At 43.0% G+C, this 13157-nt stretch overlaps 2 long non-coding RNA genes and 1 pseudogene across 8 annotated transcripts; 1 reads left to right on the forward strand and 2 right to left on the reverse strand.

Moving 5' to 3' along the window:
* Positions 1 to 9908, reverse strand: part of LOC127923616 (NLR family CARD domain-containing protein 3-like) — a 29025-nt pseudogene extending 19117 nt beyond the window's left edge.
* A 325-nt stretch (positions 9909 to 10233) lies between these two features.
* Positions 10234 to 10929, forward strand: LOC127923619 (uncharacterized). Its single transcript, XR_008114836.1, has 3 exons — positions 10234 to 10300; positions 10481 to 10660; positions 10781 to 10929. It is a non-coding gene; the product is annotated as an uncharacterized LOC127923619 (long non-coding RNA).
* Positions 10930 to 12128: 1199 nt separating this feature from the next.
* Positions 12129 to 13156, reverse strand: LOC127923618 (uncharacterized). 7 transcript variants are annotated; one of them, XR_008114832.1, is made up of 4 exons: positions 13094 to 13156; positions 12801 to 12952; positions 12648 to 12723; positions 12129 to 12309 (listed from the first exon to the last, which is right to left on the reverse strand). It is a non-coding gene; the product is annotated as an uncharacterized LOC127923618 (long non-coding RNA). The 7 variants fall into 7 exon arrangements; XR_008114831.1 differs by having other exon boundaries at positions 12686 to 12761; XR_008114829.1 differs by having other exon boundaries at positions 12648 to 12761.
* Between the last annotated feature and the right edge of the window lies 1 nt (position 13157).

Here is a 13157-nt window from a genome sequence, read left to right on the forward strand (position 1 = left end):
ACAGCACATAACCATTCAACCACCCCTGTCAGGTGTCGCACAAGTAGGGGCGCCAGGAGCGATTCCTCCTGGAGGGAGACTCGCCGCTATTTCAATGCATGGTTGGGAAGGCTCATTCAGACTCCGTTGGCCTTCTTCCATCCATCTATTCTGGGGTCACCTTTTACGGGGTAACAAGCTAAGCGCCAAACAAGCTAAGCGTCAGTACAGAGATAAAGTAGAATCTCAATTCAATGGCTCAGACACAAGAGGCATGTGGCAGGGTCTACAGTCAATCACGGACTACAAGAAGAAACCCAGCCCAGTCACGGACCAGGATGTCTTGCTCCCAGGCAGACTAAATAACTTTTTGCCTGCTTTGAGGACAATACAGTGCCACTGACACGGCCTGCAACGAAAACATGCGGTCTCTCCTTCACTGCAGCCGAGGTGAGTAAGACATTTAAACGTGTTAACCCTCGCAAGGCTGCAGGCCCAGACAGCATCCCCAGCCGCGCCCTCAGAGCATGCGCAGACCAGCTGGCCGGTGTGTTTACGGACATATTCAATCAATCCCTATACCAGTCTGCTGTTCCCACATGCTTCAAGAGGGCCACCATTGTTCCTGTTCCCAAGAAAGCTAAGGTCATCACGAAGTGCTTTGAGAGACTAGTCAAGGACCATATCACCTCCACCATACCTGACACCCTAGACCCACTCCAATTTGCTTACCGCCCAAATAGGTCCACAGACGATGCAATCTCAACCACACTGCACACTGCCCTAACCCACCTGGACAAGAGGAATACCTATGTGAGAATGCTGTTCATCGACTACAGCTCGGCATTCAACACCATAGTACCCTCCAAGCTTGTCATCAAGCTCGAGACCCTGGGTCTCGACCCCGCCCCTGTGCAACTGGGTACTGGACTTCCTGACGGGCCGCCCCCAGGTGGTGAGGGTAGGCAACAACATCTCCTCCCCGCTGATCCTCAACACGGGGCCCCACAAGGGTGCGTTCTGAGCCCACTCCTCTACTCCCTGTTCACCCACGACTGCGTGGCCACGCACGCTCCAACTCAATCATCAAGTTTGCGGACGACACAACAGTGGTAGGCTTGATTACCAACAACGACGAGACGGCCTACAGGGAGGAGGTAGAGGGCCCTCGGAGTGTGGTGTCAGGAAAATAACCTCACACTCAACGTCAACAAAACTAAGGAGATGATTGTGGACTTCAGGAAACAGCAGAGGGAACACCCCCTATCCACATCGATGGAACAGTAGTGGAGAGGGTAGCAAGTTTTAAGTTCCTCGGCATACACATCACAGACAAACTGAATTGGTCCACTCACACAGACAGCATCGTGAAGAAGGCGCAGCAGCGCCTCTTCAACCTCAGGAGGTTGAAGAAATTTGGCTTGTCACCAAAAGCACTCACAAACTTCTACAGATGCACAATCGAGAGCATCCTGGCGGGCTGTGGTACGGCAACTGCTCCGCCCTCAACCGTAAGGCTCTCCAGAGGGTAGTGAGGTCTGCACAACGCATCACCGGGGGCAAACAACCTGCCCTCCAGGACACCTACACCACCCGATGTTACAGGAAGGCCATAAAGATCATCAAGGACATCAACCACCCGAGCCACTGCCTGTTCACCCCGCTATCATCCAGAAGGCGAGGTCAGTACAGGTGCATCAAAGCTGGGACCGAGAGACTGAAAAACAGCTTCTATCTCAAGGCCATCAGACTGTTAAACAGCCACCACTAACATTGAGTGGCTACTGCCAACACACTGACATTGACACTGACTCAACTCCAGCCACTTTAATAAAGGGAATTGATGGGAAATGATGTAAATATATCACTAGCCACTTTAAACAATGCTACCTTATATAATGTTACTTACCCTACATTATTCATCTCATATGCATACGTATATACTGTACTCTATATCATCGACTGCATCCTTATGTAATACATGTATCACTAGCCACTTTAACTATGCCACTTTGTTTACATACTCATCTCATATGTATATACTGTACTCGATATCATCTACTGTATCTTGCCTATGCTGCCCTGTACCATCACTCATTCATATATCCTTATGTACATATTCTTTATCCCCTTACACTGTGTATAAGACAGTAGTTTTGGAATTGTTAGTTAGATTACTTGTTGGTTATTACTGCATTGTCGGAACTAGAAGCACAAGCATTTCGCTACACTCGCATTAACATCTGCTAACCATGTGTATGTGACAAATACAATTTGATTTGATTTGATTTGAGAGCCCTTCATCTAAAGCCTTCTTCGACTTTTCTCCACTTTCCTCCAATTAGCGATATGCGGTTCCACCTCTTAACTTTTGTTCTCTTACTCTAGTCTAATCCCAACCCAAAGGGATGTACTTCGACTTGGGTAGCGCCCCTCTTCGACCGTTCCTCATACAGAGTTCGTAGTAACCCCTAGAGTCCGGGCTGAAGTCGAACACTGGGTAGAAATCACATCCCGTCATCACCGACCTTAGGCCTTCGCGATGCTTTGTTTTAATTAAACAGTCGGATTCCCTGGTCCGCACCAGTTCTAAGTCAGCTGCTAGGCGCCGGCAACCCCCATGAACTGTAAATCAGTCATTTTCCCCATAAGATTTCAAAGGAAAACTAAAACACACACACACAGCTTGGAAGGAGGGACGTATTGGGGTGCGGAGAGACAGACAGTGCCTCCAATAGTTAGCTTTGTTCGAGCTAAAAAAGAACCGTCAGACCTAGAGTTCCGAAACTTTAGAAACCTGTTCTAGACCTCAGGTCGATGGTGCATGGTGAGTTAGGTGGCTCTAGCAGGTTCTCGGACCGAGAAACAGCCTCGTACATTTGCAATGACTTCAATTCATTTTTGCATCACGAAAATGACGACATTTACAAATGTCCCAGAGTCGCAAGACTAAGTGCATTGCGACCGTCTCGGCCCGTATAGACAGACCCCAATGTTTCTGTCCGATAGCTCATTCAAGGACCCCGTAGCAAGTCAAGGAAAAAGTGGATTTTCAGCACCAATTAGGGTTTTGCTCGGACACCAAATTACCTATTGAGCCGAAACTTGGGATTCGGGGTCGCTTCAGCTAGGACTACACGTAACATAAGAAATGGACCCGCAGCTAGAACGTAACTACATGTTTTATGATTTTTTTATGGTTTGAACCGAAGGCGTTGTGAATTTTGGGCCAGTTCTGAAGTATGTGATAGTTGGCTACTAAACGAGTTGAAAAAGTGGGTTTGGTGTCAGTTTGTATCAGTTTGGTGTCAGAATGATATCTAATTGACTGATGGACGGTGACTTGCTGGTGACTCTTGTCCATTTGCAATATGTTTAAACAGTGAGGTACCATCACCAAAGTGACATTCTGAAATCAACCCTAACGAGCAATTGAGATGAACCAGAATCACTGCCCAGCCATCCCGAGTTCATTAGGCCAGTCAATTTCGCATTCCTCCTGGATTTTTATAGCATGACAAATTTGTGATGGTAAATGCCCATTGAACCATATTGCAAATGCACAGTGACTTTGCAAAAGTGAGAAAACATAAACAAATGGACATAATGAAATCAACACAACGAGCGATGGAGAAGACCCACTATCAATGCCCGGCCATCCCGAGTTCATCGGGCCAGTCAATTTCGCATTTCTGCAGGATTTTTAAGCATGACAAATTTGTGATGGTAAATGCCCATTGAGCCATATTGCAAATGCATGTGCACTTGCAATATGATTCAACAGTGAAAAACATCACAAAATGGACATGATGAAGTCAACACAACGAGCGATGGAAAGGAGCAACTATCACTGCCAGGCCATCCTGTGTTCATCAGGCCAGTCAATTTTGCAATTTTGCATTTCTGCAGGATTTTTGAGCATGTCAAATTTCTTATGGTAAATGCCCATTGAAACATATTGCAAATGCACGGGCACCAGACTTGCCCTCCAATGGATCCTCGTTAAAGGATTTCATTCCAAATACAGGGCCTCGAAAGAGTCCTGTATTGTTATTTTTCGTCACTACCTCCCCGAGTCGGGAGTGGGTAATTTGCACGCCTGCTTCCTTCCTTGGATGTGGTAGCCATTTCTCAGGCTCCCTCTCCGGAATCGAACCCTGATTCCCCGTTACCCGTGGTCACCATGGTAGGCACAGAAAGTACCATCGAAAGTTGATAGGGCAGACATTCGAATGAGACGTCACCGCCACAAAGGGCGCGCGACCGCTCAAAGTTATCTAGAGTCACCGAAGCGGCCGGGGCAACCGAGATTGGCCCGCATGGGTTTTGGGTCTGATAAATGCACGCATCCCCGGAGGTCAGCGCTCGTTGGCATGTATTAGCTCTAGAATTGCCACAGTTATCCAAGTAACGTTGGAGCGATCAAAGGAACCATAACTGATTTAATGAGCCATTCGCAGTTTCACTGTACCGGCCGTGTGTACTTAGACTTGCATGGCTTAATCTTTGAGACAAGCATATGCTACTGGCAGGATCAACCAGGTAGCCACTCACAACGTAGATGTTGTACCTGGGCGCACTAAGCAAAGAACAATCAGGGACCTGACTGTCAGAGACAGAGCTGACTGCTCTGCCCCCTTAAGGACAGTGGAACTATGGACCTTCAGACCTAAAGGCCCTCACTCCCTATCAAGGAACAGGCCTCTCTCTCTGGGCATGAGAGTACACATAAATCCCTAAAGGGCCTCACTCCCTATCCAGGAACAGCCTCTCTCTCCGGGCATGAGTACACATACAGGCCTAAAGGCCATCTCAATCCAATTGAGAATCTGTGGAATGACTTACAGATTGCGGTACACCAGCGGAGACCATCCAACTTTAAGGAGCTGGAGCAGTTTTGCCTTGAGAAATGGTCAAACATCCCAGTGGCTAAATGTGCCAAGCTTATAGAAACATACCCTAAGAGACTTGCTGCAAAAGGTGGCTCTACAAAGTATTGACTTTGGGGGGTGAATAGTTATGCACCCTCAAGTTCTCTTTTCTTAGTACTTGGTTGTTTCACAACAACAAATTATTTGTATCTTCAAAGTGATAGGTATGTTGTGTACATCAAATGATACAAACCCCAAAGATCTATTTTAATTACAAGGCTAGGTAATAAAACAGGAACAATGGGGGTGAAAACTTTGCAAGCCACTGTACATACATACAATGATTTAATTTCTAAATTATAAAACATATATGAATACTCTCAAATAAAAGGTCACATTCTGTACTAGAATAGCACCATATTTAACTTAGGCCGCCCCATCCCGCATGCGGGATCGTGACTACAGCCTCAAGCTCATTACCATAACGCAACATTAGCGATTTCTGAAAATTGCAAATGAAATGAAATAAATATGCCTGCCCTCAAGCTTATCCTTTTCTTAACAATCCTGTCGTCTCAGATTTTCAAAATATGCTTTAGAACCAGAGAAAATCAATAATTTGTGTAAGAGTGGTGATAGCTAGCTTAGCATTTAGCGTTAGCATTTAGCACGCAACATTCACAAAACCAGCAAAGGGATCAAATAAAATAATTTACCTTTGAAGAACTTCAGATGTTTCAATGAGGAGACTCTCAGTTACATAGCAGATGTCCAGTTTTTCCTGAAAGATTCTTGTGTAGGACACAACGCCCGCTTTTGTTACTATGCATTTGGCTACCGAAACTAACCGAAAATTCAGTCACCTAAACGTCAAACTTTTTTCCGAATTAACTCCATAATATCGACTGAAACATGGAAAACGTTGTTTGAATCAATCCTCAAGGTGTTTTGTCATATATCTCTTCATTGAAATGCCTTCCCTGGAAGCGTGCATTCTTCTCTGATTCGGATGGAAAAATACTGGTACCTGACTTTTGCGCACCAATTTCCACGCAGACACCGTGCGGGACACTTGGTAATTGTAGGCTCTTATGGTCAATCTTCCAATGATATGCCTACAAATACGTCACAATGCTGCAGACACCTGGGGGAAACGATAGGAAGTGTCCGTTCATTCCTGTCGCATTCACAGCCATATAAGGAGATCATGGAAAACGTGCCTCCAGAAATCCTGTTGATTTCCTGGTCACTCAAACATCTTGGTTTTGCCTGTAGATTTTGTTCTATGGCACTCACAGTGAAAATCTTTGCAGTTCTGGAAACGTCAGAGTGTCTTCTTTCCAAAACTATCAATTCCAAGCATAGTCGAGCATATTTTCGTGACAAAATATTGCGCTTAAAACGGGCACGTCTTTTTATCCAAAAATGAAATACTGCCCCTATAGGACTAACAGGTTAAATCTGTAAGCTTCACTGTCCAAACACATATGGTGTGGACTATGTGTGTCTGGTAAACACATGTGGATCTGGTGAACAGTTATCACTTGTTGACCAACTACAGGAATACTGACCTCAGAGTCTCCAGTTTACAGTGGGGATTCCCAGTCCAGCAGAGAGCAGCTTAACTCCTGAATCCTTCAGGCCATTGTTACTCAGGGCCAGCTCTCTCAGGTGTGAGGGGTTTGACTCCAGAGCTGAGACCAGAGAAGCACAGCCTTTCTCTGTGACTAGACAGCCTGACAGCCTGACAAAGAGATCATCATGAATTCACAAACACACTGTTAATTTAACACCAGTAGTGTAGAAGGACAATGGCAGATGCATTTGGTTTATTCTCTCAAAGAACATATAGATTCATCTTCCGTCTCCTAGAATTATATGTTGATAATGTTATAATAATGTGAAAATCAATGCATTTATTCAGTTTGTTTTTCAATATATATTTTTCTATAAAATTAATATTGCATATTATAATACATATTTTCTCTAAAATGAATATTTCTACCTGAATTTTAGTTCTTATTTGTAATTTTATTTACTCACAGAACAGCTCTGGAGGCTTTGACCACTGGCAGCAGCCTCAGAAGACCGTCCTCTGATCTGGAGTATTTCTTCAGGTCAAACACATCTGCCTCCTTTTCTGAAGTCAGCAACACAAAGACCAGAGCTGACCACTGTGCAGGTGATAGTTTGGGTTTTGAGAGACTTCCTGATCTCAGGTAGCTTTGGATCTCCTCCACTAGAGAATGGTCATTCAGTTCATTCAGACAGTGGAACAGATTGATGCTCCTCTCTGGAGAGGGATTCTTCCTGATCTTCTCCTTGATGTACTTGACTGTTTCTTCATGGCTCTGTGAGCTGCTTCTTGACTTCGTCAGTAGACCTCGTAAGTGCTTCTGATTGGACTCCAGTGAGAGGCCCAGAAGGAAGCGGAGGAACAGGTCCAGGTTTCCCGTCTCACTTTGTAAGGCTTTATCCACAGCACTCTTGTAGACAGTAACTTCAGTCTTGTCTCTGAACATTGAAGACAATATATTGGACTTTGTTTTCGGTTTGTCCATTAGATTCTCATTGTTGTTGATGAATGAGAGGAACACATATACAGCAGCCAGAAACTCCTGAATACTCAGATGAACAAAGCAGTACACCTTGTCCTGGTACAGCCCACATTCCTCTTTAAAGAGCTGTGTGCACAATCCTGAGTACACTGAGGCTTCATTGACATCAATTCCAGCCTCCTTCAGGTCTTCTTCATAGAAAATCAGATTGCCCTTCACAAGCTGTTGAAAAGCCAGTTTTCCCAGTGACAGAATGCTCTCTTTATTCCAGTGTGGATCTGTCTCTTCTTTCCCAAGATACTTTTCATTCTTCTGTTTGGTATGAAACACCACAAGGTGTGTGTACATCTCAGTCAGAGTCTTGGGCATCTCTTCTCTCTTGTCTGTACTCAACATGTGTTCAAGGACTGTTGCAGAAATCCAACAGAAGACTGGAATGTGGCACATGATGTGGAGGCTCCTTGATGTCTTTATGTGTGAGATGATTCTGCTGGCCAGGTCCTCATCACTGAATCTCTTCCTGAAGTACTCCTCCTTCTGTGGGTCATTGAACCCTCGTACCTCTGTCACCTGGTCAACAAACCCAGAAGGGATCTTATCGGCTGCTGCAGGTCGGGTAGTTATCCAGAGGAGAGCAGAGGGAAGCAGATTTCCCTTGATGAGATTTGTCAGCAGAACATCCACTGAGGTTGACTCTGTGACGTCCCAACAGATCTTGTTCTTCTGGAAGTCTAGGGGCAGTCGGTACTCATCCAGACCATCAAAGATTAACAGAACTTTGTACTTGTTGCAGATAGAGATTCCTGATTGTTTGGTTTCCATTGAGAAGTGATTAAGAAGTTCAATCAAAGTGTGTTTGTCCTCTTTCATCGAATTCAGCTCCCGGAAAGGGAATGAAAATACAAATTGGACATCCTGATTTGCTTTTTCTTCAGCCCAGTCCAGAATGAACTTCTGCACAGAGACTGTTTTTCCAATGCCAGCGACTCCCTTTGTTAGCACAGTTCTGATAGGTTTGTCTTGTCCAGTTAAGGGTTTGAAGATGTTGTTACATTTGATTGCAGTCTCTGGTCTTGCTTGTTTCCTGGTTGTTGTCTCAATCTGTCTCAGCTCATGTTCATTATTGACCTCTCCTGTTCCACCCTCTGTGATGTAGAGCTCTGTGTAGATCTTATTGAGAAGTGTTGGGTTTCCTTGTTTAGCGATCCCCTCAAATACACATTGAAACTTCTTCTTTAGATTAGATTTGAGTTCACGTTGGCAAATCACAGCAAGCTCATCTGAATCTAGAAATAACACAGATGATATTAATATTACATCTCTTTTAATACCTACAGTATTGTAGGACTGTTATAAAGTTGCACATTATAACAATGTATTATTTTAACTGACTGTATAAATGTGTAAATGTTTTCATAATGCATTACAGACTGGTGTGACTGATTATATTATTATTGGTATTATTAATGTTGTCTCTCTCTGTAAATTAATCACCACAACACATCCCTGCTGCTACTTGATGAGGTCACTAGGTGTTGTGTTAAGGCTGCTACAATATCATTGAGTTACACAGCTACGTTAGCTGTACTTTAGCTACAGCTTTTAAATGTTATAAAACATCATTTAACATGAGGCAGACAGCTCTTACATTTCTCCAGTGTGTCAGCAAGCTCCTTCTGGTTCATTCTCCTCAGGATGTGCAGTGTGATCTTCAGAGCCCCCTCTCTGGCACTGCTCTCCTGCTTCTCATCTTCAGTATCCACCACTTCCTTATCCTGCTTCTGACTCTCAAAGCCTTGTGGGAGTTCTGGACCAAGAATCCTCTTGAACATCTTCATCTCGTTCTTCACAAATGTCATAATTTTCTCTTCAAGCATCTGGAATAAATTAAGTAAATAAGTTAAGCAAGAGAAGAAATGCTTTCTCATTAACACATTAATGAATGATTGACAGATCAACTTTACTTGAGGTCAACAAAAACAAATGTACATAACAGGACCACATACACTGAATATGGAGTCCAGGTCTGTTTGATGACTCTGGGAAGACTGACCACTGAGAATCTCTGACTCTGATCTCTCCTGTTGGTTTCTGTGGACAAAGCATGAGATTACATCTCCTCATCCAGGAGTACACACACACGCACGCACGCACGCACGCACGCACGCACACACGCACGCGCACGCACACGCACACACAGGGAGGGAATGTTGTGTTTGTTTAATATTGTTTTAGGACTATGTGCAAATGGACAAAAGGATGAGCCTATGGATTATGAAAACAACAACAATAAATGGGAAAATGGGAGGAGAAATGACTAGAGACAGTGTTGTTTAACTCACTGACCAGGACCCATGAGTTCTTCTTACCTTTGTTCAGTAGATAAGTCTCCCTTTCTAAAGGATATAGGAGGACCCATAGACTGGTCACTCTTCATGGACACACAGCTGGGAACAGGGAGGCTGGTCTCTCCTGCCTGATTGGTCTTCAACACAACAGAGACAAACATTACATCTCTCACCTACTCTGAGCTCAGAAAACATAGCTTTTATTGTTTAAAGAAGTTATGTTTATGTTAAGTTATGTTTTTTGCTAAATGAGGAGGAGGCACGTGGGTACCTGCTTCTATAAACCAATGAGGAGATGGTACGTGGGTACCTGCTTCTATAAACCAATGAGGAGATGGCAAGTGGGTACCTGCTTCTATAAACCAATGAGGAGATGGCAAGTGGGGACCTGCCTCACCCTCAGTGAAATCAGTAGTACTGCTAGGTTTTATACAGTAATAATATATATCTGTCTCACTCTCAGAGAAATCAGTAGTACTGCTAGGTTTTATACAGTAATAATATATATCTGCCTCACTCTCAGAGAAATCAGTAGTACTGCTAGGTTTTACACAGTAATAATATATATCTGCCCCACTCTCAGTGAAATCAGTAGTACTGCTAGGTTTTACACAATAATAAAATATATCTGTCTCACTCTCAGAGAAATCAGTAGTACTGCTAGGTTTTACACAGTAATAATATATATCTGATTCACTCTCAGAGAAATCAGTAGTACTGCTAGGTTTTATACAGTAATAATATATATCTGCCTCACTCTCAGTGAAATCAGTAGTACTGCTAGGTTTTACACAGTAATAATATATATCTGCCTCACTCTCAGAGAAATCAGTAGTACTGCTAGGTTTTACACAGTAATAATATATATCTGCCTCACTCTCAGAGAAATCAGTAGTTCTGCTAGGTTTTATACAGTAATAATATATATCTGCCTCACTCTCAGAGAAATCAGTAGTACTGCTAGGTTTTATACAGTAATAATATATATCTGCCTCACTCTCAGAGAAATCAGTAGTACTGCTAGGTTTTACACAGTAATAATATATATCTGCCTCACTCTCAGAGAAATCAGTAGTACTGCTAGGTTTTATACAGTAATAATATATATCTGCCTCACTCTCAGAGAAATCAGTAGTACTGCTAGGTTTTACACAGTAATAATATATATCTGCCTCACTCTCAGTGAAATCAGTAGTTCTGCTAGGTTTTATACAGTAATAATATATATCTGCCTCACTCTCAGAGAAATCAGTAGTACTGCTAGGTTTTATACAGTAATAATATATATCTGCCTCACTCTCAGTGAAATCAGTAGTACTGCTAGGTTTTATACAGTAATAATATATATCTGCCTCACTCTCAGTGAAATCAGTAGTTCTGCTAGGTTTTATACAGTAATAATATATATCTGCCTCACTCTCAGAGAAATCAGTAGTACTGCTAGGTTTTATACAGTAATAATATATATCTGCCTCACTCTCAGTGAAATCAGTAGTACTGCTAGGTTTTATACAGTAATAATATATATCTGCCTCACTCTCAGTGAAATCAGTAGTTCTGCTAGGTTTTACACAGTAATAATATATATCTGCCTCACTCTCAGAGAAATCAGTAGTACTGCTGGGTTTTATACAGTAATAATATATATCTGCCTCACTCTCAGTGAAATCAGTAGTTCTGCTAGGTTTTACACAGTAATAATATATATCTGCCTCACTCTCAGTGAAATCAGTAGTACTGCTAGGTTTTATACAGTAATAATATATATCTGCCTCACTCTCAGTGAAATCAGTAGTACTGCTAGGTTTTACACAGTAATAATATATATCTGCCTCACTCTCAGAGGAATCAGTAGTACTGCTAGGCTTTACACAGTAATAATATATATCTGTCAAATGTAACAAATAAATACATGTTTAATAAAGGGACTGTATAAATGACTTTTAAGATCAATATATAAATATTTAAATATAATAATTCAATACAGTAATATGAGATCTGTATGTAAAACATTTACATTTGACATTTTATTCATTTAGCAGATGTTTTTATCCAGGGTCCAGTTTCCCAAAAGGCATTCATCATTAGAATCAAGAGCATCGTTAAATCTCTGAGCTGTTTCACCTGCCTCAGAAAAACCATTGTAATTAACACCTTCAGAAAACAGCTAATCTAACACCTGCCTCAGACCACTAGAACAGCTGAGTAATCTACACCTGCCTCAGACCCCTAGAACAGCTGAGTAATCTAACACCTCAGACCACTAGAACAGCTGAGTAATCTAACACCTCAGACCACTAGAACAGCTGAGTAATCTACCACCTGCCTCAGACCACTAGAACAGCTGAGTAATCTAACACCTCAGACCTCAGACCACTAGAACAGCTGAGTAATCTAACACCTGTCTCAGACCACTAGAACAGCTGAGTAATCTAACACCTGCCTCAGACCACTAGAACAGCTGAGTAATCTAACACCTGCCTCAGACCACTAGAACAGCTGAGTAATCTAACACCTGTCTCAGACCACTAGAACAGCTGAGTAATCTAACACCTGTCTCAGACCACTAGAACAGCTGAGTAATCTAACAGTACCACTCTAACACCTGTCTCAGACCACTAGAACAGCTGAGTAATCTAACACCTGCCTCTCAGACCACTAGAACAGCTGAGTAATCTAACACCTGCCTCAGACCACTAGAACAGCTGAGTAATCTAACACCTGCCTCAGACCACTAGAACAGCTGCCTCAGACCACTAGAACAGCTGAGTAATCTAACACCTGTCTCAGACCACTAGAACAGCTGAGTAATCTAACACCTGCCTCAGACCACTAGAACAGCTGAGTAATCAAACATCTCAGACCACTAGAACAGCTGAGTAATCTAACACCTGCCTCAGACCACTAGAACAGCTGAGTAATCTAACACCTGCCTCAGACCACTAGAACAGCTGAGTAATCTAACACCTGCCTCAGACCACTAGAACAGCTGAGTAATCTAACACCTGCCTCAGACCACTAGACACAGCTGAGTAATCTAACACCTGCCTCAGACCACTAGAACAGCTGAGTAATCTAACACCTGCCTCAGACCACTAGAACAGCTGAGTAATCTAACACCTGCCTCAGACCACTAGAACAGCTGAGTAATCTAACACCTGCCTCAGACCACTAGAACAGCTGAGTAATCTACCACCTGCCTCAGACCACTAGAACAGCTGAGTAATCTCAGACACCTAGAACAGCTGAGTAATCTAACACCTGCCTCAGACCACTAGAACAGCTGAGTAATCTAACACCTGCCTCAGACCACTAGAACAGCTGAGTAATCTAACACCTGCCTCAGACCACTAGAACAGCTGAGTAATCTAACACCTGTCTCAGACCACTAGAACAGCTGA

This window comes from Oncorhynchus keta, unplaced genomic scaffold, assembly GCF_023373465.1.
Source record: "Oncorhynchus keta strain PuntledgeMale-10-30-2019 unplaced genomic scaffold, Oket_V2 Un_contig_30231_pilon_pilon, whole genome shotgun sequence".
Taxonomy (NCBI): domain Eukaryota; kingdom Metazoa; phylum Chordata; class Actinopteri; order Salmoniformes; family Salmonidae; genus Oncorhynchus; species Oncorhynchus keta.